This window comes from Glycine soja, chromosome 16 (genome assembly GCF_004193775.1).
Source record: "Glycine soja cultivar W05 chromosome 16, ASM419377v2, whole genome shotgun sequence".
NCBI lineage: Eukaryota > Viridiplantae > Streptophyta > Magnoliopsida > Fabales > Fabaceae > Glycine > Glycine soja.
Window position 1 is genome coordinate 30,701,073 of NC_041017.1, and position 27,237 is coordinate 30,728,309.

Sequence of the window (27,237 nt, forward strand, 5' to 3'; positions counted from 1 at the left end):
GATGCTGGAAATGATTTGGTATTTGAAGATGATGATGCTCTAAATTGGGCAACTGTGTATCAGGCTTCGGGGGTTGGAGAGTGTAGGATGTATACTAGGCGGAAAAAGCAAAAAACAACAAGTGTTGCTGCTGCCCAAACTTCTAAAAAAAGGCAATGGTTGTTGGATCAAGGAAGCAAAAAGCAGTCCAAGAAAATGATGAGGATCTAGATTTTGAGGAGAATATTGATCTTGAATCTGAAGAAGAAGAAATCATGGTCAATTTTGAGGCGTCTAATGGGGAAGAGGGAGAGGGAGATGCTCCATTACCATATGATAACAACGAAGATGATTATGTTGGGATTGGAGAAGATGATTAGAGCTTCAACCTTCACTTTGCACTTTACATTATGTTTTAATCATTTTCTTATTTTGAACTCTTTAATGAGTTTATTTGGTGTTGGTAATTGATTATTGTATGAACTCATGAAACTTTTTTAGTTTATTTGAATGCAATCCATTGTTTTTTTCAATTTCAATGAGTTTATATATATGTATTTTTTTTTTTGTCCGCCATGACATCCGCCATATATTTATGGCGGATTTTTGGCTTTCCGCCATGAACCGCCATCCGTCATTAACAACATTGGTTTGAACTAGGGGAAGCAACAAGAACATTTGGTTGAGGTGAGGACTGAGAAGAAGACTCGGAGGAGGCAGACTCAGTAGCTGCAGTATGAGAGGACTAAGATGCAGAATGAGTGACAGAATTAGATGACTGAAGAAGAGGGTGACAAATCAGGTTGGAGAGTGAAATATTGAGGCAAGATGGAGGAGGCAACAGGACATTGAGGGAACAAATCAGCATAAGGAAATCTTTGTTCATTAAAAATAACATCCTTGGAGATGTAAATTCTTCCATAAGCAGAAAGACACTTATAACCCTTGTGAGACTGAGAGTAGCCAAGAAATAGACATTCTTGAGATCTAAAATTTAGTTTATGAGCATTGTAGGGTCTTAAGAGAGGCAAACAATCACAACCAAATGATTTCAAGAAATTATAATCTGGAGATGTTTAGAACAAGACAGTATAAGGAATATCAAAATTGAGTGCAGTACTAGGTAACCTAATAAGGTAAACTGCAGTCATAAAAGCAAAGTCCCAAAATTTTAATGGTAAAGAAGCACGATGCAACAAAGTGAGACCACTTTTGGCAATATGTCTATGCTTCCTCTCAACAGTCCCATTTTGACGATGAGTGTGTGGGCATCTAAGTCTGTGAGTAATGCCAAGAGAGGCTAAAAAGGATGTAAAAGGTCTAAATTCCCCTCCCCAGTCAGATTGTACACTTTTATCTTATGATTAAGTTGAAGTTCAACCATAGACTTGAAGTGTTGAAACAGAGAGCCTCAGATTTTTCTTTTAAGGGATAAATCCAAGTATATTTGGAAAAGGCATCAATAAAAGCAATGTAATAACTATAACCAGAAAAGGAATGAACCCCATAAGTCTATGTAAATCAACTCCAATGGAGTACTGTAAACAGAATCAGAAAGTGCGGAAGGTAAACAATGAGATTTGCCAATAACACATGATTTGCAAAAGACAAAGGTATTTTTATTTACTAAACCAAGTTTACATTGATTGAGAACAAGCTTCAGTACATGTAAATTTGGATGGCCTGGCCTAGTGTGCCAAAGAGTACTAGAACTAGAAGACAACAGCAGGAGCTGGAACATCAACAGAGGTGACAGTAGCCAGGAAATGTACAGGGACAGAATGTACATCAGCCTTATTCTTGCAAGGGGAAACAGCAGAATCAGAAGAATCGTGCAGCCTTAGATGAGGAAAGGAATAGAGACAATTGGATCCAACAGCACCTTGAAGCAAAATTTCATGAGTCTCCTAAAATTTGACCAGACACAAATGAGGATGAAACTCAAAGTATACTGAATTGTCTTTAGCAAACTGACTCACACTCGACAGGTTTTTAGTAATGGCAGGAACATGGAGTAAATTATTAAGTTTAAAGGAAACTTGAGAATTAAAGGGAGAGATGATCGATGAAGAACCAGAACCCTTAATTTGCAAAACTTGACCATTACCAATGTAGATCTGGTCAGGACCATCAAAGTGTGAAAACTGAGTGATGTTTTGAACTGCACCAGTAACATGATTCGAGGCACCTGAGTCTGGGATCCAAGTTGTGTTGGCTTCAGCAGAAGAACCTTGAGAGGTGGAATCAGTGATCATAGCACTAGGAGCAGCAGATTTGTAACTAGGATTCGTCCAAATGTTGGAACTTTTGAAATTGACAGGTTGCTGTGTTGTTGGATCATACAACACCATAGAATCTGGTGGTTGATAGGATTCATCAGCTCAGAAATGGAAAACATTAGCAGTATGACCAAATTTTAAACAGATTTGGCGCTGAAAGTTTGCAAAGCGACCACCGCGACCACGGCCACTGCAATCAGAGGCACCACCGTGTTCCAAGACACTACCACTGCCGTGACTAACACTGGAGGCTCCATAGCCACCACGACTGCCAGAGGAGCCACCGCGAGTTCCAGAACCACCGTGCGACGCGTAATTGACCCTCGGAAAGGACTGCTGACAAAACTGATTGTTGAGAGACTCAAAGGAAAGAAGTTGAGCCTCAACTTCATTGACCGGAGGCGTTTTGAAATTTCCTTCAATAACAGCAATGACCAGTGCATATTCTTGTGGAAGATTGACAAGAATCACATCAACATACTCCTCATGCTTCACCAGAATGCCAACGCTGGCGAGTTCATCTGCTATGCTCTTGATCTGCGAAAGGTACTCGCACATGGATTTTCCATCAAGTTGAACCGAGCAAAGGTCGGGGCAAAGTTGATGCACACGAACCTTCATCTGCAGTTGGAAGTACTCATGAATCGTCTCCCACACCTCGTAGGAGTGAGTCGCACTGAGGGCACGCGATAAAACGGACTTTGACAAGGTTGATTCAAGCCATGTCTAGAAAGTTTGGTCTTGAACCTCCCACGCCTTAAATGCAAGATTGACGTGATCGGAAGCACGATCATCATTGTTGAGGTAGCGCAGAGGAATCTGCGGATTGACAACGAAGTGCTGAAACTTGTGCGACTTGATAACAGGTTCAACCTGTTGCTTCTAATGAAGATAATTCAAATCATCGAGACGCTCAGTGAGTGAGTTTGGAAAGGATTGCGAAGCAGATGCAGTGGAATTCACCATTGAAGGAGCTTCGATTAGGAAGCAAGAAGAAGAAGAAGAACTAGGGATTCGAAAAAAAAATCAGAGAGAAACAGGTGGGGCTCATTATGATTACTCAAATTATAATTGGGGTACAAGCTATCCTTATGTAGAAGGAAGCTACAGCTGTACTGTACAGCTGTTATATTCTAACAAACTAACAAATATCCTAAAAAACTAATTATGAAATTACTTTTCTTTATATTTATACATATAGTGTATTTACATACACCGATACGTTTGTGTCTCTTTTTGGATGGATGGACTCAAGGTCATACAAACTACAAACTGAAAAAAGTTCAGTATGACCTGATAGAGCAGGATGCAATGTATGTTTTTTGTTCCAAAACTAACTTCTTTTTCATTATGTTCACACAACATATATACATTACCAGCAATAAATACCAAACATGGAAGGTACGCCATCAATGACAATCAACAGATATTAGATGTTGACAGATTCAAACACCCAATAGAAGCAAGAATACCTGTTTTACATGTTCAAGTAGGTGAACTGCAAACTGAGAAGCTCTCAATTGAATTTTTGCACACAAATCAAGAACTGTATCTCTCTTGAAACTATCAGAGATTTCACAAATTCGTAAAACTCGGGTTGGACCCTCGGCATATATTTCATACCCCACTTTTGTCATTTCCAGGCCATTATGCTCACTGAATCCCATCATCTGATCTCTTGATCTTTTGTCTAAAAGCAAACGTGGAGCCAATACCCTTTGTTGCCCAAGTTTGTGAAAAGGTTTCCATGCTCGCACCTTATCCAACTTAATCTCTCGTAATTGAAGGCTATCTACAACAGAAATCAATAGTGCTATTAGATTTTAACATAAACCACTCTACCACTGCCTGCATCAGACTTTAGATCCACCTACTAACTAAAACGTTAAAGGGCTTAACAATGCAACAAAACAATGCAATCATAGCAAACCTTAATTTTCTTAACAATATAACAACACCATGCAATCATCTTCAGGGGGGAGAATAGTAGAAGACTTAACAAAATACCTTCAAATTGATGAGTCAAACATGTTAAATAATGGAACAAGTCCTGTGAATAATGAAAATTTTAGTGCCAGTCTTGTACCACGTAATGAAAATTCTACAATTCATGACTTGGTATAAGCCTATGAGAATATTGGTCCTAATCCATATCTTCAAGTTGTTGTGCGGATTGTCTCAGTCATCATGCTTCCAATAGTGGGACCCTAGTGTGGGCTTTATTTCAGCAATCACAAGTTGTTCACCTTGGGGACAAGATGAAACTTTAGGGGGAGGAGTATTTGATAGAACTGGTATCAAAAACAGTAAGGAAATTGAAATTTTATTGAATGAATAATAGGGGAATATCTCCCTGTGAGAATGATGCAATCCTCTTTATGTTTCAAGAGGTCTGGCCCCACTCCTCACAACTTTATAACTCAAAAGTCACCCTAAACTGTTTACAGTTATTCCTATGTATAGGCATGTAGTTGACAGTTTATAACCAAAACCCACTCTTAATGGACCTAATCAGTTGCAGACCATTCCCCTTCTTTCACTGACTAAATGGCATCTATCACATAATCACCTAAATCAGTAATGTATTTAATTAAATAACCCAAAATAATTAAAAATGAATCCCAACACATGAATAGTCTTATGTCTAACACCCCCCCCCCCCCCCCCAACAGCAGTCCTTTGGTCTTCAACTAGACAATGCACAGTATCATCCTACCTTCTGCAGAAATTCAACTTCTGTATAAAACAGACAACAAGGATGAAAGTCTAGACTGCATGGCTATCATTGTAAGTGTATACGAGTAACTAACTCTTGTAGTCAGTTGACAGTTAGCTTTAGTTAGTCTTCAGTTACAACTTAATTTCAGCAGTATAAATACTGCTCTTCTAGGAGATCTCAGTGGCTTTTGTAGTATTTTCTAAGGTCAATATACAAATCCCTTTTCTCCTCTCTAGAGTTTCTACAATCATGAACCAAGTATCCCAAAAGTTTCATTGGGGGAAAAACACGAGTGGTTTATAACCAATAGTTTCTTATCTAATTCACTTTAAGTTGTATCGCTAATATTTTTTGTTCAGGAAAGCACAAAACAAGAATCACAATTTGGTAATCATGGTCAGAACTAAAAAAATCCAACTTAGGAACATTAAACATTTTAGTGGTTAATGTACTAATCTCGTGCCAATTTAATCAGTTAAATGGTCAATATTCATTAATTGGAATTTTTTTTACCAAGATTTATTAAATTTTAACTTTCCCAATCATAAGCACCACTCCAGCATTAGCTATACTGAGATTCATTTAAAGAAAGAGTCTATAGCCAGGTTCAAATGACAACCGTTGATGCGGATAACCAGCCTCCGAGGAAGGGTTAGATCATCCCAGACATAATCAGCACTACATGCAGGTCCAAGAACCTCTGGCTCCAACAAACCCTGGAAATTTCTCAAATGATGTGATGGGAAAAAGGGAAACGATTAAATGAAAATACCAAAAAGACAGAATTTTATGCAACCTTTTGATAGTAAGTTATTGATAGACTATGCAAACAATTCTCAATTCGATAAGGCAGACTCGTATTTGGTGGCTTGTAGAACCTTGAGACAAGAGTAGAACCTTCTTCCACCACATGCACAGCTGCAAATTGTGTCATTTTGTTGTCTGATATTGTATCTTCATTAGTCTGTTTTCTGAATTTCAGGAAAAAATGTCCTAGTGAGGCTATACAGACTGGCCCAGACCATCCCAATCCAGCCTCATTTAATTGAATCTGAATATATAACAAGGAATTGTCACTTTTACTTCTGTGCTTTCTGATAAAATGCTCAAATAAACTGAACTCTCTTGTGTTTTTAAATCCTTCTTTCAGCTGTAGTGGCATTCTCTGTTTGCTGTTAATGGAGATAACACCTGCCACCTCATCCTTCACAGACAACTAAAATCACTTACTGAAGACACATACACGTGCACATATAAACTACTACATACATAATGCATACCTGAAAATAGCATTGGCGTATGGTGATACATTCTTCATATTCATTGCAAACAACATACCGTGGAACCAAAGTCACCATTTGTGATGGCACAACAATTTCTCCTGAAGAAGGACCTATAGAAACTCCAAGCTTTGTCACAGATTTAATCCCAGATCCCTCTTCTTTCTCAAAGCTTATTTCTGTAAGGCCTGATAAAGAACCCAAGTCAAGCAGTGCCTCAGATGTATGGTTGTCCAGCAATTTCATTAGCACTCTTTCAGATCTGGAAACAGGGAAAAATAAAGAGTATAATAAAACAGGAAAATCTAGGTTGCATTGTATAACAATAAATCAGTAAGAAACAGAGAATAACTCATCTTACTTCAAGAACCATGAGCTAATTGACTTTGGAGGCAAACATAAGCCTAGTGCTGAAGGAATGCTCGGATTTAAATTCTCCAACTCAATTCTGCATATGGAGAGCCAAAGGATATGTCAAGAATGGATAGACATGCAACTAATGCTTATATTAATTGTCTAAAAGTGTGGAAATACCTGGATAAAGGTGACCTTTTAGTTTCAAGAACATAAATTGGGAAGTCTGTGTCATTCTTCATGGAATACGATGTAAAAATTACAGCCTGCATGCAGCCCACAGATTCACAAGAAACTAGAGTAACTGTACCAACCTATATATAGAAATTCACCAGATATATATTCTGCAGAATGAAAACAAAGGCTAGGATAACAACCTCTAATACACCCCTGCTTCCACGGTACAATCTCAAGGTTGCGGAAAATTTTCCTCCATCAAAGTCCAAATTTATATCCAGATGATGGACATCATTGTTCTTCTTCAGAAACTTCTTCACACAGTCCCCACTATTTACCAGCTTGGAACTTGAATTAGAAGTTAAAGTAACAGTGAAGTATATAACTTCTGGATTGGCATAAAAGTCAACTGTTGAACCACATGATATGACTGCCTGCTTTCCAATTTTGTCATATCCATCCAGATTCGACTGATCTTCAGCATAATTAACATTAAGAATTAATTCAGAATTAAAAGAAATACATTCTTTAATGCAATTATTTCTATACCTGTTTCACTTAGAATGACATCTATCTGGGAATGCAGCAAATTGGTCATCCGTACAGTAGGAAGAAGATATATTTCTTTCTGCTCTAGCACTGAAACTGTTGGATTCTCATTTTTAAATGCAACAGCAGACTTTTCAGGTGCAACAGGGATATCTCTAGCAACTGTCTGAATGAGAAAATGCATATTGGCAACACTCACCCCCTCAGACTTAATGGTGCAATGTGCTGTGCTAAAGGAACACTTAACTGATTTTGCAAATAATGCCTTGCGAACTCTGTAGTTTAATTTATTAAATATTCCAGAAAGACGGACAGCTTTTCCACCTTTAATATAATCCGACCATTCCAAAGAAAGAGAACTTTCAGAATTAATTAGTTCCTCTGTTATTTTGGGTCTAAATGAAAATAAGAAGTTACCTGAAAAGTAATCATTAAACTACATCAACTCAGGATAAAGGTTAAATGATGCAACCAAGTCTTGGAGGAAAAATAATGACAGATCCCTCAGAAGAAAATTCAGCCACATACACTATCATATTAACCAGGATAGAAGAGCTACCAATACCAAGAGCAGCCACATACAGTATCATTTTCATGTTCTACGTAGTAAAATAATGCATTAGAATAGTGAATGGATAGCATACAACAACAACAACGCCTTATCCCACTAGGTGGGGTCGGCTACATGGATCAACTTCCGTCATAATGTTCTATCAAGTACCATACTTCTATCCATCCAAAAAATATTATTATAACTTCTAAGGGATAGCAGTCAATAAAAGCAATAGCAGTCAATAAAAGTACATGTAGATGAAAGTGTATACCAACACTTAGAGAAATTAAAGCCCTCTTTACTCCCCCAGAGAAGTTTATGGCATCAAACATAGCCATCGAATCATCAATAGAATCGCCTGGTCTTAACAAAAGAGATGCAAACTCATCTTCCTTTGGTTCAAGCCGCTGGAATTGAAGTTCCATTGAAAATCCAGTTCCATTATGTATTCTAATCAAAGGAGAAACCTCAACTGACAAACCAACCTGATTAAAAAAATAAAATCATTAAAACTTACAGATATAGATGAGGCAATCTATCTCTATCACGTAAATTATACACACATATAAAGACAGGCACACAATTATTTTTACTTTTCAGTGACATTGCAGATACCTCTGAATTTCTAGAAATGTTAACCACAAACATTGGCCCAGGGAAAGTCGTTGAACCTGTTCAATGAATAATGAAAACAATAAGAACAGTCTTTTCCGATTTTGCATGATCTCAAATATGCACACCAATAAATAAACCACAAATATAAAGAGCATAAAACATCCTAAACCACTCTTAGAATTGTAAGTTTGGGACAAGCTCAACCCTACAAAAATAGCTTGTAAGGTGAGGGTTGTCCCTACTTATATATTTTAATTTGGCCATATCTCTAGTCTATGTGGGACTAAACCACTAAACCACCACCCTCAAGGTTGCACTTCAGGCAACCCCCAAAGAGGCCGCAACTATGGCGGGCTAAGAGGTGTCCGCAATTAAGACGGCTTTTCCAACACTCCACTTCACGCCTAGGACTTCCATCCCAGAGCATGCCAAATGCAAGTAGCCCAACAATGGATCTAGGATAAACTTTGATACCATCTTAGAATTATGGGTTTAGGCCTAACTCAACCCTACAAAACCAGCTTGTGAGGTGAGGGTTGCCCCCCAATTACATATTTTAAGTTGGCCATATCTCTAGTCGATGTGGGACTAAACCACCACCCTCAAGGTTGTACTTCAGGCAACCCTCAAAGAGGAAACAACTAAAGCAAGCAGGCTACGGGGTGTCCACAATAAGGCGGCTTTTCCAACAACCACTCAACACCTCCAACCATGGTTAAGAAACTTCATAGCAATGAATGAGTATGAAATATATTGTTTATCAATAATTTGCCATCATGTCAGATAATTCCATTTATATTGCATGTCACAAATAATTCAAGAAGATAAGGTAACAAAATTAATATTTCAATGAAGGCAGCATACTGCATACGAAATGTAGTTCAAATACTTTGGTGGCTAGAAACAACATTGCCATAGTAAAAAAGTGTCTTTAAATAATTTTACTGTAGACCATTTTAGATAATGTCAGTTTAACAATAATGCATGGGAAAGAAAATAGTTATGAAAAACCTTCTGTAGACATAATTCGAGTTCTCCAAGCAAGAGTTTGTGTTCGTGAAAGTAAGAGATGATTAGAAGAAGTTGCAAAAGAACCAAAATCAGTAAGTTGGATAGAAATAGAAGTTGCTTCTGAAGCTTGATGTTTGAAATCAGAGATCCTCCTGTCACATAAAAATCACAAATTCACGATAATAAAAAACACAGGTATCCAACAATAAATATTTATTTTCTCGTCAATAACAAATATGAATAAGCAATAACTTAATTACATGGCATGAATCATTGCTTAAAATAGAAGAGAGGAGTACAAAAGAGAAAGGAAAGATGGATCCTTCGAAAACATTATCATAACATCAGATAAGCACAAAATATGAACACAATTTTATCAAGAGCTACCATTCAATAAAGCATCAACCTCGATGAAGCCAAAAATCAAGATATTGGATCAAATAGTCAAATTTCCAACCAAAATCAAATGATTGTGAAATAATACTAAAAAAATTAATCAGGAATATGTATGCTATGTATGAAAATAGCAATTAAATAAGTGTGGAAATGAAATTTCTTTTCTTTGCCAGAGCCTACACTCTCCAGCATAAGAAAAGGGTTGTTTGATATTTGACAATAAGTCATATACATGGAAATGAATAACAATTGCATACCTTAATAAAATGGAGGCAGACTGTTTTCTGGGTATTGTTATACTTTGCTGATCAAAGTGAACAACAAGATTTAAGCCTGACTGATTTTCCACCTGCCATCTAGCAATTATTATTAGTTGATCATAATGATACCAATTGCACTATTAATTTAGTAGAGCTTAAAACATTAGCTTATTTGATTTAAGGTAAACAAGATATAGACAATGAGAAGATTAAACAAAATGAGATTAAGCAAAAATGGAAAATGAGAGAAGGACCATCAAATAGGTCCTTTTGTTTCTTTATAATGGTAAGAACACATTGATGCACTAGTTTTAGAACCTTGCAGCAGTTAGCCTGAATGATGGAGCTTCGCAGTGAATAAGGACCAGATAGGTTCAGTATCCCAATCACAAAGAGAAGCACATCCAATGAATTCTCATTTAGGTAAACGTCCATCTGTCCAGATGATCAATAATTTTAAGAAAATAGTGATACAATGCTAAATGAAAATAAAGAACCAAAAAAACAGATATAACTCTAACAACCTCTTTCATTCTGCAGAAGAAATTAACAGGCACAGCATGAGATCTATACTCTGAAAGCTGGGCTTGAATATTAGATCGGTAAAAAATGCAAATTTCAACAGGATGGAGAAGTTCTCCCCTATAATTTAAAAATAAAATAATATCATGAATGTAGTTCAATTGAAACGTGTTAAAAAGTAAGTGTACAGGAGTGGACATTTCAAATGGGAATTTAGACTAACCATAAGTTTCTTTCAGCATCAAAATAATGTGCTACTGCACTTGACGTGCTTATGACCCTGGATTTTGTTGCTAAAGTTTGTATAATAAGTTGTGTATTGTTGATGAACAAGCAAATGAGAGGGAAAAGATATTCTGTATCTGAAAGTTCATGAACGATATTCAGAGAAATTTTTTCAATTCTTATATCAATACAAGGATGTTTCCCACCCTGCCACGAAGTACTTTCTTCATCTGTGCGCAGAGTAGTTTGTGGAGCCATTCTAGGATAGCTGGCTGTCTCTGAAATGCCATAAGCAGCAGTAATATCATTAAAAACTTTGAACTTGATTGGACTTCCAGGCTTCCTGACAAACTCTAGAGCACCATCAACAAAAGCAATAGCAGAGTCATTCTTTTTGTTCACAAGGTAGAAAGTTCTCTTCATTGATTGATTGCTAGCCTCTGAGTCAGTGATTCCTACATAGTTTTCACCTTGAGGAGGATAAACTCTCCAAAGTGCACATCCTCCATCATTAGTACAAGAGATGTCAACAAAACATGATCCTGGTTGAAAATTTAATCTTAACGGCACACCCATATCATTCTTAGCAAACAATGATATAAAGGAAAACCACAAAACCGTTGACTTCCACCTTCTTTGGGGACAATGTTTGACCTGAAGAAAAGCAATAGTGTTAACCTAATAACTCCCTTGTAAATTGTATTTGTAATTTATTTATCTCTGTAATCTTCATGCATATAAATTAAAAACATACTGCTGGATAAGCACACTAAAGTCAGAAAAATTCTTATTTCTCATTTATCACAAACACAAACTTCCACAACTTAACAAAAATCACACCTACAACAACTAAAAGTATTACTGATTTGATAAGTGAGTAATTAAGATAGTCTAAATCAAACTCCAATAAAACTATAACAGTTTGATTCTTCTAAAATGAGAAAATAAGGGTGTACCCCTCCCTCCCCCCCCCCCCCCCAAAAAAAAAAAAACTCCAATGCTTTGCTAATTGCTAAGACCGTAAAATTACTTTATTTTCTAAAAACAGATAATTAGGAGTTTAACAAGGATGTCAAGAATATATTACTGAATGGAGAGGGACATCTGCAAAATTTGCAGCAATTGAGAGATAGAGCCAAAGATCGAACAGTGATTAAAAAAATAAAATAAAATAGAAAGGAAGATAAGCTAGACATATTTCATACCATGAAAAGAGCCCTTTCTCCTACAAGTGAATAATGCATGACACCGCCTAAACTGAAATTCTTTTCTTCACCTTCAACTGTAAAATACATGTGTTGGTTGACATCTTGAATAGCAACAATTGCCCCTACACAAGATCATAGCTAATTACAACTGAAATTTTGCAATAGATTACAGACAGATAGCATATAGCTAGAGTTGGAATACCATCAGGAATCATTGCTTCCAAACTATTGTCAACTTCATGGCTAGTAGACCAATGATTTCTCTCCAAATTTTTTATTGTATTCTGACTAGATATCCCAGAGAGTGCGGAGTACAGTAACAAAATTGTCTGGCATATCAGCATAGCAAAACATAAGTTAGAACAAATGCAACATAACTTTAGTAGCTGTACATGCAGGAAAAGAAAACAATAATAAAAGACTGTCATATTTGATTAAAAAACAAAGCAGCAGGGGCAACTATTGACTATTATAATAAATTAGTAATACTATTAAAGTTCACCTGAATTTCAGATACAGAAAGTGTCATATCAAAACCTGAAAGAGAACCAATGCCAAACCAACACCGAGACAAATGCATAGTACCATTATCTGGCCTCTCCAGTGACATGAAAGCTCTTAAATTTTTCAAAATTTGGTTTTGATGACTTAACTGAACAGGAACAATGTTTTTTGAACTACTTGCTTCACTAACTGAGTTCAATGCACCAAAGTTCTGAAATCCTGAAATAGGATCTGCTGAAGTAAGCTGAGATGACAAATCTTTTGATGAAACAGAAGAAAAATGAGGAATTGCTGTTTCATCTTCCACCCTCCCTTGCATAATTTGAGATAGGATTGATAAACGAGAAAGGTCAATTGTTAATTTCCTCCCAGTAGTTGCCAATTCAAAATTCAGATGAATGTCAACCTCTACCATAATTTCTTGGATACCACCTGCAGTAGTGAACTGTATTATATTTGGAAAAGAAAAAAAAAATCCAAGTTACACTACAAAACTAGAGAAGAGATTATTTACCAGATTCGTTTTCAAGAGCTAAAACAAAAACAAAGTCAGACAAAGATAACTGAAATGCATCCGGCAATCTACGTGAAGCTTGTTGAGATGTACTAGCAGTCCCTTGATCAATCACATCATCTAAAGTATTGTTTCCATCCTCATCCTTCTTGGTGCCTTTATTAGGTTGTCGTGCATCAGAAGTGAGATTGCCAATACAATGAAGATATGAAGAATAGTTATCAATGGCCATTGCCAAAGATGTTGTTTCAAGAAAAATGAATCCACCCTGATCAATAACATTTATAATTTAGTATGATAAGATGTAAATTTTAAATTCCGGGATGTTCAACAAAAACAGCTTCATCTGTAAAATTGATAAACTCACTGAGATTCAATTTGTAAAAGGCACAAAAAATAGATGCAGGAACATGTTTGAGAGATTATTAATCCCTTTCTAGCTCCTTAAATAATTACCTGGACCTTCCAGGATATCATATGAAACTCTCCACCAATTGAAAGCAAAGAATGAAGCTTATTCAATTTATGTGCTTCAATCAGATCACTCTTCAGTGAACATCTCCCTATGAAGATATTAGTTATTGCAACATCTATTAGTAACCAGTGACTAGCTGAAGCTGGCATGCTGATATTTGTAGGAGATCCCATTTTTATAACTGATTGGGAAGATTGATTACTTAACCTTTCAGAGGCTGTCAAATTAGTTTCTCGTACTGAGTAAGATGTATTGCCATTAGCATTAAAACCACCAAATGTTTTGCTTGCAGTTCCTGAAGATGAGGTATTTTGAATACCACTCAAGCATAAAGTAAACAAGCAACCCAAAATAGATATTTCATGTAAACAATTAATAGAACGCAATAGTAAATTTTCAAGTACAATATGATCAATGTTGTATCCAACTGAGTTCTTGAATTCAAAAACAGAAGACAGAATTCTTGATAAATCAGTCAGGAGATCCATTTTCCCTTCTTCACAAGATATTACAATAGTTGTTTGCTGAACAGAAATCCATATTCCACAGCCAGGCAACTTATGTACATCCATTTTGTTTTCAGTTAAAGAGTGAAACTTTGTGGTAGAACTCTCCAAATTATCACTTGTCCTAGAATTATGAAGAACAATCTCCATAGAGTTGAATCTGCAGGTCAGATTAATAAAAAAAGGGCAGACATTATTCTTCAGTAAAGCTCCTCGGGTAATTGCCTCACTGCTATCAGGTGCTACAAACAGTGATTGTTGAATAGTTTCAGGATGTATGAAATCAGCATTGCCAAAGCTACTAAACAGACAAGATACCACAGAAGACAAACTTGCAACCGCCTGTCAACAGGGAAAAGATCCTTTAATCATGACTTTGTAATATACATACATAAATTAGAATAGAACTGCATCTATTAAATCTACAGTTGCAAAATAAATGAGAGTACTTAGTGTACTCAGTGTTAGGCTACTGTATGTCCTCATGTATATTAGTGTTGAGCTGAGTCGGCACTGCTAGAGTTTGTTAACTGACAAGCTTGCAGCTCAAGCTATAGTTGTATATTTGAGTTTTTTTAACTCATTTAACAGAAAATCAATAGTCAGAATTACTTTCACTTTCAATATTTTCATTCTCTGAATTATCATAATAACCATATAGGTTGTGTTTGTTTCAAGGTATCAAAAATGATTCCCAGGAAAGTCCACTTGGGAATATCACATTTCCATGTTTGGTACAAGTTTTGAAAAAGCATTCCCAGAAATTGTTGATTCCCATGAAAATTGAACATGCATATTTGCCTTCCTTCTTATTCCCAAGGTGAAAGGTGGGTATCTAACATTCCCATAAGAATGGAAGTTATTTTCTACAATAACTACATATCCCCACTTCCATCTTCCACTTTTATTTTTTCAATTTTCCAATTAAACAATTTAAAAATAAATTAATAGATGTCAACCAAACATATTTTTGGGAATAATATTCCTAGGCATAATATTCCTAGGCATAATATTCCTGGAAATGTAATATTATACCTTGAAACAAATGCCTCCATAGTCTTAAAAAAACCACTAGTTGTCCCAGTCCTGCACTAGCTGTATCATAATTGTTGAAAAGTACGGCTGGTTGTTTGTAGTTACCCTATTTTTAGACTAGTTTAAGGAAAGTAAGTATACTGCTTAGCCTATATAATGTAATGTCTGGTACAGTTTCAATATCCAGAAATAATATCAAGAAATTATTCATTCAAGTTGGCGTGTCACTCCTGATCTAGGAGCCTCTTTTCCACTGTTCCAGCCTCCATAGTAGGTCCCTGTGTGCCCTACCTATCACTGTAGACAACTTATCCAAATTTCCAATTTCACATTTGTCCTGTTCACATCCAGCCTTCATTAAAGAATCTGCGTATGGCGGATCTAAGATGGGTGTTGAGATCGTGCCTTTGTGAGGTTGTCAAAGTAGTTTTAGTTTGAATAAGTCAAATTTATCATTTTGCTGTTATGGATAAGCTAGTTTCTGATTTGAAGTTAGTTTCTGATATTATTTTCCCATTATCAGTAGCAGTTCCTAAAATCAAGGAGCATGATCTTTTATTCAGTTATTTCAATGCATTTAAATATGGAGTCCTATTCAATCCCATTGCCTTTTCTATTTGCTATCTTTCTTTATTCAAAATTAACCAACAATGGGCAGCCACAGAAGAGAGAGGAGAACACACAGCAAAAAGAAATATAGAAGGCTCTACATACCATGTTAAAACTGAGATATTAGTGGAAGAAAAAAATATAATTTGGGTGAATTGTTCAGTGTCAAAGCACTGGACTGATATCGTATATTACACAAAATGTTAATTATGTACAGAAATGAACAATAATGTATCTAGAAAACAGAAACAGATCTGGGAACTATAGTATACAGCAAATAATGAACCTAGAACTCAAAACACTGTAATCTGAACCTATTTCTACAACTATTAACTTTCAATTACATTCAATTAGCCTGGACTTTATTTTCTGCTGTCCCATTCTTTTTCTTCCTAACATAGACTCTCTTAATTGCTGGCCCGCAGTGCTATCAGGCAACTGGAGCGTCTAATGAGTAGAACAGGTGTACGGATGCTGGAGATCAAATGGGACCAACAGTGAAATGAACAGAGGCCGAGAAGATGCATGGATCTCACACTAGGATCTCTATGAGCGTGGAGAGGCATGGAGTTTTTCTTGCCAGCAAGGCTCTAGGCACTAGTAGGCAGTGACCAGTTTCAGGTGGCTCTAACAGAGGGTGGCCTTCCACTAACAGTAGGGACACAAGACACCTAAGCTACTGCACATAATGCAAGATGCACAAAGAAAGCACAAAGTAATCCAGGAATAAGGCATGCCTAAGGCACACAGCACATTGAATAGAAAAGAATGACAACTACACAGCAGGAGCAGAAACCTACAGACTGTAGAGCTCTGACACCAACTAGAAAGAAAATTTTCAGAACATTACTTTTCAGTCATTACTCATTACCGGGAAAAGGGGATTCAAATTATATAGACTTACACTCATAATTACTTGCCTAGAATAGAGCCATATTAAAGGCAACAAATCTGTCCTAACCTAATAAAAGACAGAAAATAACAAATATGTACAATATAAAAACAAAAATAATGAAATAATGGACAAAACAATAAATATAATAATGAGGAATGTTAGCAACACTCTCTATTATTGACTGAAATTTATTGGAAATCACTAATTTTAGTGGGTCCTACTTCTAAATAAGGAGAGAGATTCATTAAATGAGAAGTGTGACCCACCGAAATTGATGATTTCCGACAAATTTCATCCAATATTGGAAAAAATCCAAGTCCCACATTGGCTAGAGATAAGGCCAACATAAAGTATATAAGTGGGGGGAAACCCTCACCTTTTGAACTAGCTTTTGGGGTTGAGTTAGGCTCAAACCCACATTCTAAGATCCAATAATAGAGTGAGTGTTAAAAAATAAAAAGAGGGTGACAGAGAGTGTCGTCGGCAAATCCATTTAATAACAACTTAACATCTAACTTTTATAATTACCCAACAAAACACTGAACCTAAACAATAGATCTCAACCTCTCTTCTGGCATAAGTTAAATATTTTGATTATATAAAAAATTGAAATCGAATATTTTGACACCAACTCTAACTGCTTTTATACAGATCACTTATTATTTGATAAATAAGAAGCAACATTAGAAATATCAAATACCTCTCTCTGACAATTAATTTATTCATGTTCCTGACCAACTATACTACACAACAAAACAATAAGCATCATTTGACTTAAATGGGTAGAAAAGATAATCACCTTATAGATCATAGACACCTCATCCAAAAATGACAAAACAGTGAATCCTTCAGCTGTTATGTCAGAAGCCATTGAAAAGGCAGACACAGTTGTGCTCAAGGAATAAATGTAATCCCTGCAATATCAAAATAATCATAAAAGTTCAAAATCAGTCACAATCACAAGGAAGAAGCTTATAAAATAACACATTTTTTAAATATGGATAAGAAACACAGGAGAGCCCCGGATTTTCTTACTCCCGATATTCTATTACTCTAACATAGTAGCAAATTGACCATTCAAGATACTTCCTATATTTCACCTAGAGGACAAGGTGAAACATTTGAAGAGGTGTATTGTTAACAGCTCACCAATAAGGGAAGTTTATGTTAGGAAGAATTTTTTTTTTTTTATCAGCAAAAATAAGTATGTTTTTTTTTTTTTTTTGATCAGCAAAGATAAAACTATATATATATTAGAAAAGTACCAGAGGTACTAAATACAGAGATAGACACCATAAATATGGTTCCTCAATCAGGCAACATAAGTCTGATTAGGAACCAAAATATGGGAAGAAAAAACATGTGATATGATCCCAAAAAACATCCCTACTACTGCAAAAAATGATGTTTGAAGTTACTGGACCAGTGATTGAAATGAATAGTAAAATCCTTCTCCAAATTATGAAGCCACGTCCACATTAAGAAAGTGGCGTCTTCAACCAATTTGTTTCCATCAAAAGTCGTTCCAGAGAACAGAATTCGGTTTCGAAGCTGCCATGTAGACCAAGTGATAGCCAACCACCAGTATTGCCACCTCCTATTCCTTCTACCATCTTCTTGCAAAAATGAGTACTGCATGAACAGCTGTTTTGGACTCAAAGGCAAAGCACCTTTGAGATTTATCCAGGACATAGAATCCCACCATAAAGGTTGGATCTTACTGCAGTGGATAAATAGGTGGGAAGCATCCTCCTCCATCCTTCCACAAAAGGGACAATTTAAATCAGGAATCTGCACTTGTCTAGCCTGCAAGTTTGATTTTGTAGGTAACCTATCCCTAAGGAGCCTCCAAGCAAAAATCGCTATCTTACTTGGAATCCTAATTTTCCATAACACCCGGAAACAATCCTCTAAATTCTCCTCTGCAACCCCTTCCCATAACACTTCATAAGCACTTTGAGTAGAGTAAATACCCGACTGATCTGCTACCCACACCCACCTATCAGCCCCATGAGTGAGAATAACTTGACCATCAACTTCAGAGAGGAAAGTGATGGCCAAATCAACTTCACTATCAAACAGCGGTCTTCTCCAAATAAAACGCCACTCCCAAGAGGAGTTAATATGCTCCCCCACTTGACCAATTAGCTGCTGCTGCTGGGAAGAAATCAGATATAGCCTAGGATACTTTTCAGCTAGAGATTGATCATGACAAATCCATCTATCTTCCCAAAATTTAACCTTATCCCCAGCTTCTACCTTCCATTTGAATTGCTGTTGAAGACTTATACCGTGGTGAGAGTGCTGAACTGCTCTTTTTAAATCCCTCCACCAAATGGACTGCGTGTTGGCTCTTCCATCTTCAAGTAAACCTCTCCAACCCCCATATTTAGCCTCCAAAACTGCTACCCAAAGAGACCCTTGGTGCTGCATAAGGTTCCACATCCATTTACCAAGCAAGGCCAAATTAAAAGTCAGAATATCTTTGATGCCTAAACCCCCCTTGTGTTTAGGAAGACACACTTTCTCCCAAGCTATCCAAGCAATCTTCTTGCTGTCTTGACCCCCTCCCCAAAGAAAACTCCTTTGAAGCTTGATTAATCTGTTGATAACTGATTTTGGTACCCTGAAAAATGAAAAATAATAGATAGGAATAGAGGTAAGTACTGATTGGATAAGAGCCACTCTCCCCCCAAAAGAGATAAACCTCTGCTTCCACCTAGCTAGTCTTCTCTCACATTTTTGAATGATTGGATCCCATACACGAGCTCGCCTCGGATTGGCCCCAATAGGTATGCCAAGATAGATAAAAGGAAGGACCAACTGACTACAGTTCAGATACCTAGCTGCCCTTTGCTTCCAAAGGTCATTCATTCCAAAAGCTCCAAAGCTACTCTTAGCAAAATTGATTTTTAAACCAGAAACCAATTCAAAAGTTCTGAGAATAGCTTTAATAGCTTTCAGATTATCCAAAGAGGCCTCCCCAAAAAAAATAGTGTCATCCGCATATTGCAAAAGGCTAATGGACACATCACTGCCTGAAATATTAAAACCTTTGTACATGTTATTCTCCACAGCTGACCTCATCAAGCCATTCAATGCTTCAGCAACCACATTAAATAAAAATGGAGCAAGAGGGTCTCCTTGTCTAAGACCTCTTTGGGGTAAGAATTCCGATGTGGGGCTGCCATTTATGAGGACCGAAATAGAGGCAGATTTCAAACAGCCCTCCATCCAACTTATCCATTTAGGGTGAAAACCTGTTCTGCTTAACATATAAAACAAAAACTCCCATGATACCGAATCATAAGCCTTCTCAAAATCAACTTTGAAGATGCAACAAGGTTTGGAACTCCTTTTAGCTTCATCAATCACTTCGTTAGCTATAAGAACACTTTGGAGGAGATGTCTTCCTTCAATAAATGCAGCTTGCGTTTCATTAATAATAGTAGGCAGCACTTTCTTCAATCTCTTAGCCAAAATCTTTGCCACGATCTTGTACATACAGCCTATAAGAGATATAGGTCTATAATCATTCAAAACAAGCGGGTCAGCCACCTTAGGAATTAGGGCTAGGAAGGATGCATTACAACCCCTAGGGAAGACCCCGTTGACATGAAATTCATCTAAAAACCTAAGGACATCAGGTTTAATCAGCTGCCAAAAATACTTGATGAATTTAAAATTAAGTCCATCAGGACCCGGGCTCTTGTCACTACCGCAATCCCAAACTGCCGACCTCACTTCCTCCTCCACAAAAGGTGCCACTAGCAAGCTGTTCTGATGATGGGTAATAGATGAAAAATGAATGCCATCCAATTTAGGCCTGTGCAGATCTGATTCTCTGAATCTTTGAGAGAAATAAGCCTTAGCTTCCTCCTTCACTTTAAGAGGTTCAGTTGTCCAAGCGCCATCCACCATAACCCCTTTTAGAGAGTTTCTGCTCCGATTTGCATTTATCAACATATGGAAAAATTTGGAATTGCAATCTCCCTCCTTAATCCACCTTGACCTTGATTTTTGTCTCAAAATAGACTCATGAGCTTGGGCTGCTACCCAAAGCTGTTCCTGCAGCTTCTTCCTTTGCTGAACTTCATGATGAGATAGCTGCCTTTGATTTGTGTCTTCCTCCAGCTTATTCAATTCAGATTCGATCTTTTTGACCTTTGTGAGAGAATCTCCAAAGTGATCTCTATTCCATCTCTTCAAGCTGGTCTTTAAATTCTTTATTTTCTCTTTAAGGATATAACCTCCCCACCCCGGTTGTTGGAAGGATGTCCAGCTGTGACGGACAGTTTCTTTGAAAGATCTATCAAGAAGCCAACAATCCATTATCCGGAAAGGTTTGGGGCCCCAATCAATCTCATTAGAACGAAGGACAATTGGGCAGTGATCCGAAAAGTTCCTTGCGAGAGCAGTTTGAATGCTGTTAGGCCATTTTTCAAGCCATTCATGAGAGATAAGAAACCTATCAAGTCTGCTTCTAGAGGCACCATTAGGTCTATACCACGTAAAATTTCTACCAAGCCACGGAACCTCCAAGACCTCCAAATCCTCTATCCATTCATTAAATTCAGTAGATGAACTGTCCTCAGCCAAGCTATGGCCAGATGTAAACCTTTCATCAGGTCTTCTGATGGAATTAAAATCCCCCAAAATACACCACAACCCTCCAACCAGTGCCTGTCTCAATTGTTTTACAGAATCCCACAGGATTCTTTTCCTATTTATATCACAAGGTGAATAAATAGTAACGATTGTGACTAGTTGAGCTTCCTGAACCCATTCTCCCATCAGTAAAATAAAACCAGGACCACTGAATTTCCGCTGCAACCTAAAGGAATTTTCACCCCATAAACAGAGAATGCCACCTGCTGAACTTATAGCTGGAAGGAAATCCCAATTTACCTCTGCATGACCCCATAAAGCCTGACACATGGCTTTGTCCACCACCTCTTTCTTAGTCTCTTGAAGACATAGCATGTCCACGCCCTCCAGCCTTACTAATCTTCTAATAGCGCCCCACTTCACACCCCTCCCAAGGCCTCTAACATTATATGAAATTATTTTCATTAATGTCAGCTGTTGTCTCCCTGCAAATAGCTTCTGCCCTGTCTCTCTCCTCCATATGTTGAAACTTTTGAATAATAATCTCCTTGCTTCCCTCTCCCGTGAGGCCCAATTGCTTGGCCATGCTCCACATCTGAAAAGCGTCCGGATTACCTGTTTTCTCAGGTTCAAAAGTTGCCTCTTTAATTCCATTAGTAAGCTGTGGCTGGAGTGAAATATCAAAGTTGTCATTGACTGGCTCCCTTTGAAGTGACGAGAGCTGAGTGTTTGGAAGTTGTGAGAGTCTTTCCTTTGCTTCAGCACCTGAGCCCGATGAGAATAGGCCCATAAGTGGTTTCTTCTTGCACCTTCTATGCCTGGAATATACCTGGAAAATATTTGCACCTCCCCCTGCTGTTGGGTTAAGGCCCAAATTGGATCTTTTATCCTTTGGGGTAAAACTGGAATTCTGATGATTAAGTGTTGCACGTGCTTCCTCTCCAGCATAAAGGGCCTCCACCTCCTTGTGTTTACCTATGCCCCGTGTCATGGTCATATCATGAACCTTCTCCACGTCACCCCCTACTTCAATATCCAGCTTTTGATTCATTTCCAATCCACTGGACTCACCATGTTCTTCGTTACCAAATTGGTGATATGACTGAAAAGCATCTCCTCTGTTCAGCAAAGTTGCCTGCTGCATGGCCCCTTTTTTTTCAGTATCGTGAGTGTCATTGGTGGCCGGGACCTGCAGGAAATTCAAATTTGGTCCGTGCGTGATTGTCCGCTGGTCTCCACCTACAGCCCGACAAACATTGTCCAGCGGGTAACCTGTAAAAACTTGACCAGTGGGTAAAGGGGGAGACTGTCGGACTTCAGGTCCGACTTCGGTCTCGGCGACGATGCCGTGATGGGCAATGTGCAAATCCGAAACCGGCAGATATTGCGGTTGCTGCTCCCCATTGTGATCTGCGCCGTCGACGGCCATTGTGCTCGGACGACCGCTACATGATTCCGTTTCCGGCACAAATGAGTCGTTATCCCCTATACCCCAGTTGGTGAAAGATGAGCTGTCGAGGAAGCTGTCATAGGAGTTAAGCTCCTCCGATGACCCACGCGCGTGTCTCCCTCTCCGACAACGATCTTGGCATCCGCCACAGCACTCCTCAGCAATCTGGACCATGAACTGCTCTTCTCCAATCTGCACCTCCACCGTATGTTGAATTAAAGGCCTCCTTGTAGTCTTAACGAGGACCCTTGCTCTGTCCAATCTCCTCTTCTCCTCCACTGAGTCATCCAAATCTACCAATTCGCCCACGTCCGCAACAATTTGACTGATAAATTTCTGGTTCCACGCTTGAATAGGAATCCCCCAACATTGAATCCATGTAAGTCGACATCCTACTCGTAAACGAGGATTCCACCTTGAAATGGAAGAAAGCACACTTGACCCCCCTGTTATTCCGCCATTGATGAGATTGTCCGCGTCGTCATCAGTGAGACCCAAGAACAGCACTTTATCATCACCCAAATATCTGGGGATCGCCTCCAGTCCAAGCCCCCAACGAAACTCGTCTTCCAATCGTTCAAACAAAGCCGGATTTTTAAGGCGGCCTACCCATGCATCCTTTAACCATAGCGTGTCTTCTGACTCCACTTGAAGGTGAATCTTGGTTAATGAAGGTATGTCATTGATGATGTTGGTTGTTGTCCTCTGATTTTCTGGCCTTCTTATGTTTCTTTTCAGCGCCTCAACATATGATGAAGGCTTAACATGTTGACGTCGAAGCTCCTCATCCTTGTTACTGTCAGGGCCTTGCCGTGTTTGGATCGCCGTCATTGTCTCCCTCTGCGACACCCTGCCGTACTTTGGGAGATTGACGAACAGTTTCAACCCCCCTATAACCATGCTGTCGAGCTGTTTCGCCAGGTAGGGGATATCATGAACCCCTTTGAACCTAACAAAACCGTATCTTCGTCCCGAGGAGTTAGGTCTTTTGGGAATGAAGATTTCTCTAACATCCTCCCATTTTTTGAAATGATACCAGAGTTCTTTCTCTGTGACATCTTCAGCGAAACGAGAAAAGTAGAAGGATGTGATATCCTTGTGGTCTCTCCAGTTAGTCACCAAATTAGAAATCTTAGATCTTCCCCTGTTTCCGACATAGCGCCGTCGGGAAACCTCTCCGAGGCTCGCTCTGTCTCTCCGTGCTCTCCTACCTCTCAGACTGTCTCTCCCCCACCCAGTGTTTCTCTCTCTACACTCTCTTTCTCTACCTCTCTCTCTCTCTCTCTCTCTACCTTTCATCTCTCTAAGAACTAGTATCACTAGTGTTATCTGTGACAAGAAAAAGTACAGCTCAAACTTGAGAAAACTCCCTAAAAGTTTTTTTCCTACCATTAATCATATTGTTTGATAGCAAAAATAAGTATGTATTATATATAAAATAGTAAGACAGTACAAGTTGTACTGATATATGTACAGCTCAGCCATACTAGTCAATACATCAAACTATGGTGTCCTAATATGGACCAGCTGAAGTACATATTAGTGTACCAGAGTCCAGTAACTAATAATACAGCTGAGAAACCAACAAAAACAAAAAATTAGTTAGCATCACCCTCCCCCTATACAAAAAAACAGCCTTAATGTTGCTGGACCAGTAATGCAAAGGTATATTGAAGTTTCTCTCAAAAAATTTTAGCCACAGCCAGGTAAAAAATAGAGCTTGTAGAGGAGGAACTCCCAGCTCACTGAGTCATGCTTTCTCATAGTCTACTTTAAAGACTAAGCATCTCTTCTTACATCTCCTTGCTTCATCAATAGCCTCATTAGCAGTAACAACACTCTGGAAGAAGTGTCTGCCCTCTATGAATGCACTTTGTCGCTCATTAATAATTTCAGGCAACACTTTCTTAAGCCTAGATTATAGGATCTTGGCAACGATCTTGTAAATACACCCTACGAGCGAAATAGGTTTGTAGACCTATTGGATCCTATACCTTAGGAATCAAGGCTATAAACGAGGCATTGTTTCCCCTTGGGAAAATTTCATTAGCATGAAATTCCCCAAGGAAGGGCATAACATCCATCTTCATTATGTCCCTGAATTCCTTGATGAACTTGAAATCCAGACCATCTGGTCCCAGACTTTTCGTGTTGCCAAATTCCCAAACAGAAGCCTTGACCTCCTCCTCCTCCTCAAATGGAGCAACCAGATGAGAGTTGTCTTGCAGGCTAATCGACTTAAATTCAACCCCATCAAGATTTGGCCTATCATCTGTGGATTCCATGAATCTACTCTAAAAGAAACTGTTTCACCTCCTCTTTAACCTATGCCAATCCCCCCCCCCCCCACCCTCACACCTCTTAGCATATTATGATGTCACTTCCAGTTTACTAAAAGGTGATAATATCTGGAATTACAATCCCCCTCTTTAAGCCACCTTCTGGCCTTCTATCTCATAATGGACTCCTTTGAGTGAGCAATCTGCCATAATTCGCCTTGTAGCTATTTTCTCATAATCATTTCTTCCTCTAAAAGGGTAGCAGATTCACGATTTTGGCCCCCAGTCAACATTATTGATCTTTAGGAGAACCGGACAGTGGTCTGAAAAGTTCCGATCCATAATATATTGCGCGCTCCCTTGCCATTTTGCAAACCAGGCATGTGAAACCAATATCCTATCTAACCTGTTTTTCGCCACTCCATTTGGCCTATACCGTGTGAAATCACGTCCAACACATGGCACATCTTCCACTTCAAGCTCCTCCAACCACGCACTGAATTCCCTCATCACCCCACTGCCTTGATCTCTTTGACTGGCCCCAACAAGTTCAGAATTTTTGCAAACACAGTTAAAATCTTCTATGATGCACCACATCTAGCTGGCTTTCTTGCTTAATCTTTTTTATTTCCTCCCATAAAGCTCTCTTCAATACTATGTCACAGGGTGCATATGTATTTACAATGGCAATTCTTTCTCCATCTTCCTTCCAAATGCCTTCAAGCATTATGAAACCACTACCCACTACTTCCTCTGCATTGCAAATGATTCTTCACTCCATATAGACAAAACTCCTCCTGCTGTATTTATTGCTGGACTTTCTGCCCAGCAAACTTCAGAATCACCCCACAACTCCATGCAAATGGATCTATCAATTCAGTGCCCAGCAAAACTCCTCCCGCTGTATTTATTGCTGGACTTTCTTTTTTCGTCTCATGCAAACAGATCATATCCACCTGTTCTTTTAGTACCAATCTCCTTATTGAACTTCTCTTAACACCATCCCCCCTCCTAGGCCTCTGATGTTATAAGTGACCAACTTTATTATTCTCCATGTCCTCTTCCCAGCACATCTGCATTGTTTTTGTCTCTTCCTTCTAATATTTTGATTCTGGATATCATCCTTATCTCCTCCTTTTCATAATTGACTCCCATGCCTTTAGCCATTTCCCAAGTGTTATTTGCTTCTTTCATCACTCCTCTACTAGTTGAATTGGATGTGGTTGGTGAGGCTGCATCACTTTTTTCCCATGTGGTTATCTCCTTCAATCCACTGCTCTGATTTGGTGTATGTGGTTATTCTTTGGTAATGCTAATGCACACATTTTAAGGGTATCTCTGGTGTTCTTTTTAAGGGAGATTCTGATATACAGAAACCTTGAGCAGCTTTGTTACCCATTTGTGCCTACCTATGTTGCATGGATACAGGTATAGGATACGAGATTTTTCAAAAATCTAGAGTACAGGTACGCTAATAGATATTTCAAAAAAAATATGTATGTATATAAAAATAGAATTTCATTTGTATGACTAAATCTTATAAGTGATAAAAAAAACACAAATAAGCATAATATATAATATAAAAGGAGATTAAATTGTTCAATATGACAAAAAAATCTCATAATAAAAAACTATAATACATATGATATCAAATTTTAATAGCATGATACCACATTTTAACAGTTTCAATCTCATCATTTTATTGTCCATGGTCACTCAAAAGAATTGCCTCTATAGCTGGTTTGTCAAGAGAAAGAGTAGTAACTTGAATTTAAGAATATCAATATTTTTATAACTCTTACTCTTTTTTAAGAGGGGATGAAGATTTGTATGTATAAGAACTAAATCTTCATCTCTCTTTGGATTGAGCCTACTTCTTTTCATAGAATGGATAAAGAAATATGTGCTTCAATTTCTTTTGTAACATACAGACTTAGGTACGGGCTTGATACATACCTAAAAAGCACCCATAAGTATCCAATTGATTTTCTTAAAAAAAAAAAAAATTGGTACGTACCCATGAGTACCCAACAAGTACTGGGTACGTACCCGGTACATGTATGACATGGTTTTAGAAGTATCCATGCTTCAGAGGTGCCTACAAAGCTTACTGTTTCCTTTTAGTTTATTTTTTAGGAGGATTTCATATCTTCCTCCCATGTTGCGATTTCCCTCTTTTCTCTCCATTAAGATTTTCCAATATATATATATATATATTAAAAGAAACACATTTGT

At 38.0% G+C, this 27,237-nt stretch overlaps 1 pseudogene across 1 annotated transcript in view; it reads right to left on the reverse strand.

Moving 5' to 3' along the window:
* Nucleotides 1–27,237, reverse strand: part of LOC114389449 — a 43,978-nt pseudogene that overhangs the window by 11,433 nt on the left and 5,308 nt on the right. The window contains exons 4-24 of the transcript XR_003661773.1: nt 17,465–17,579; nt 13,602–14,468; nt 13,146–13,413; nt 12,630–13,063; nt 12,330–12,456; nt 12,125–12,249; nt 10,918–11,573; nt 10,697–10,814; nt 10,491–10,607; nt 10,170–10,261; nt 9,517–9,668; nt 8,506–8,561; nt 8,162–8,375; nt 7,338–7,754; nt 6,989–7,263; nt 6,792–6,877; nt 6,619–6,705; nt 6,258–6,519; nt 5,774–6,181; nt 5,597–5,693; nt 3,731–4,050 (exon numbers count right to left, since the gene is read on the reverse strand). The product of XR_003661773.1 is annotated as an uncharacterized LOC114389449 (transcript). The remainder of the gene's footprint in view (nt 1–3,730; nt 4,051–5,596; nt 5,694–5,773; nt 6,182–6,257; nt 6,520–6,618; nt 6,706–6,791; nt 6,878–6,988; nt 7,264–7,337; nt 7,755–8,161; nt 8,376–8,505; nt 8,562–9,516; nt 9,669–10,169; nt 10,262–10,490; nt 10,608–10,696; nt 10,815–10,917; nt 11,574–12,124; nt 12,250–12,329; nt 12,457–12,629; nt 13,064–13,145; nt 13,414–13,601; nt 14,469–17,464; nt 17,580–27,237) is intronic.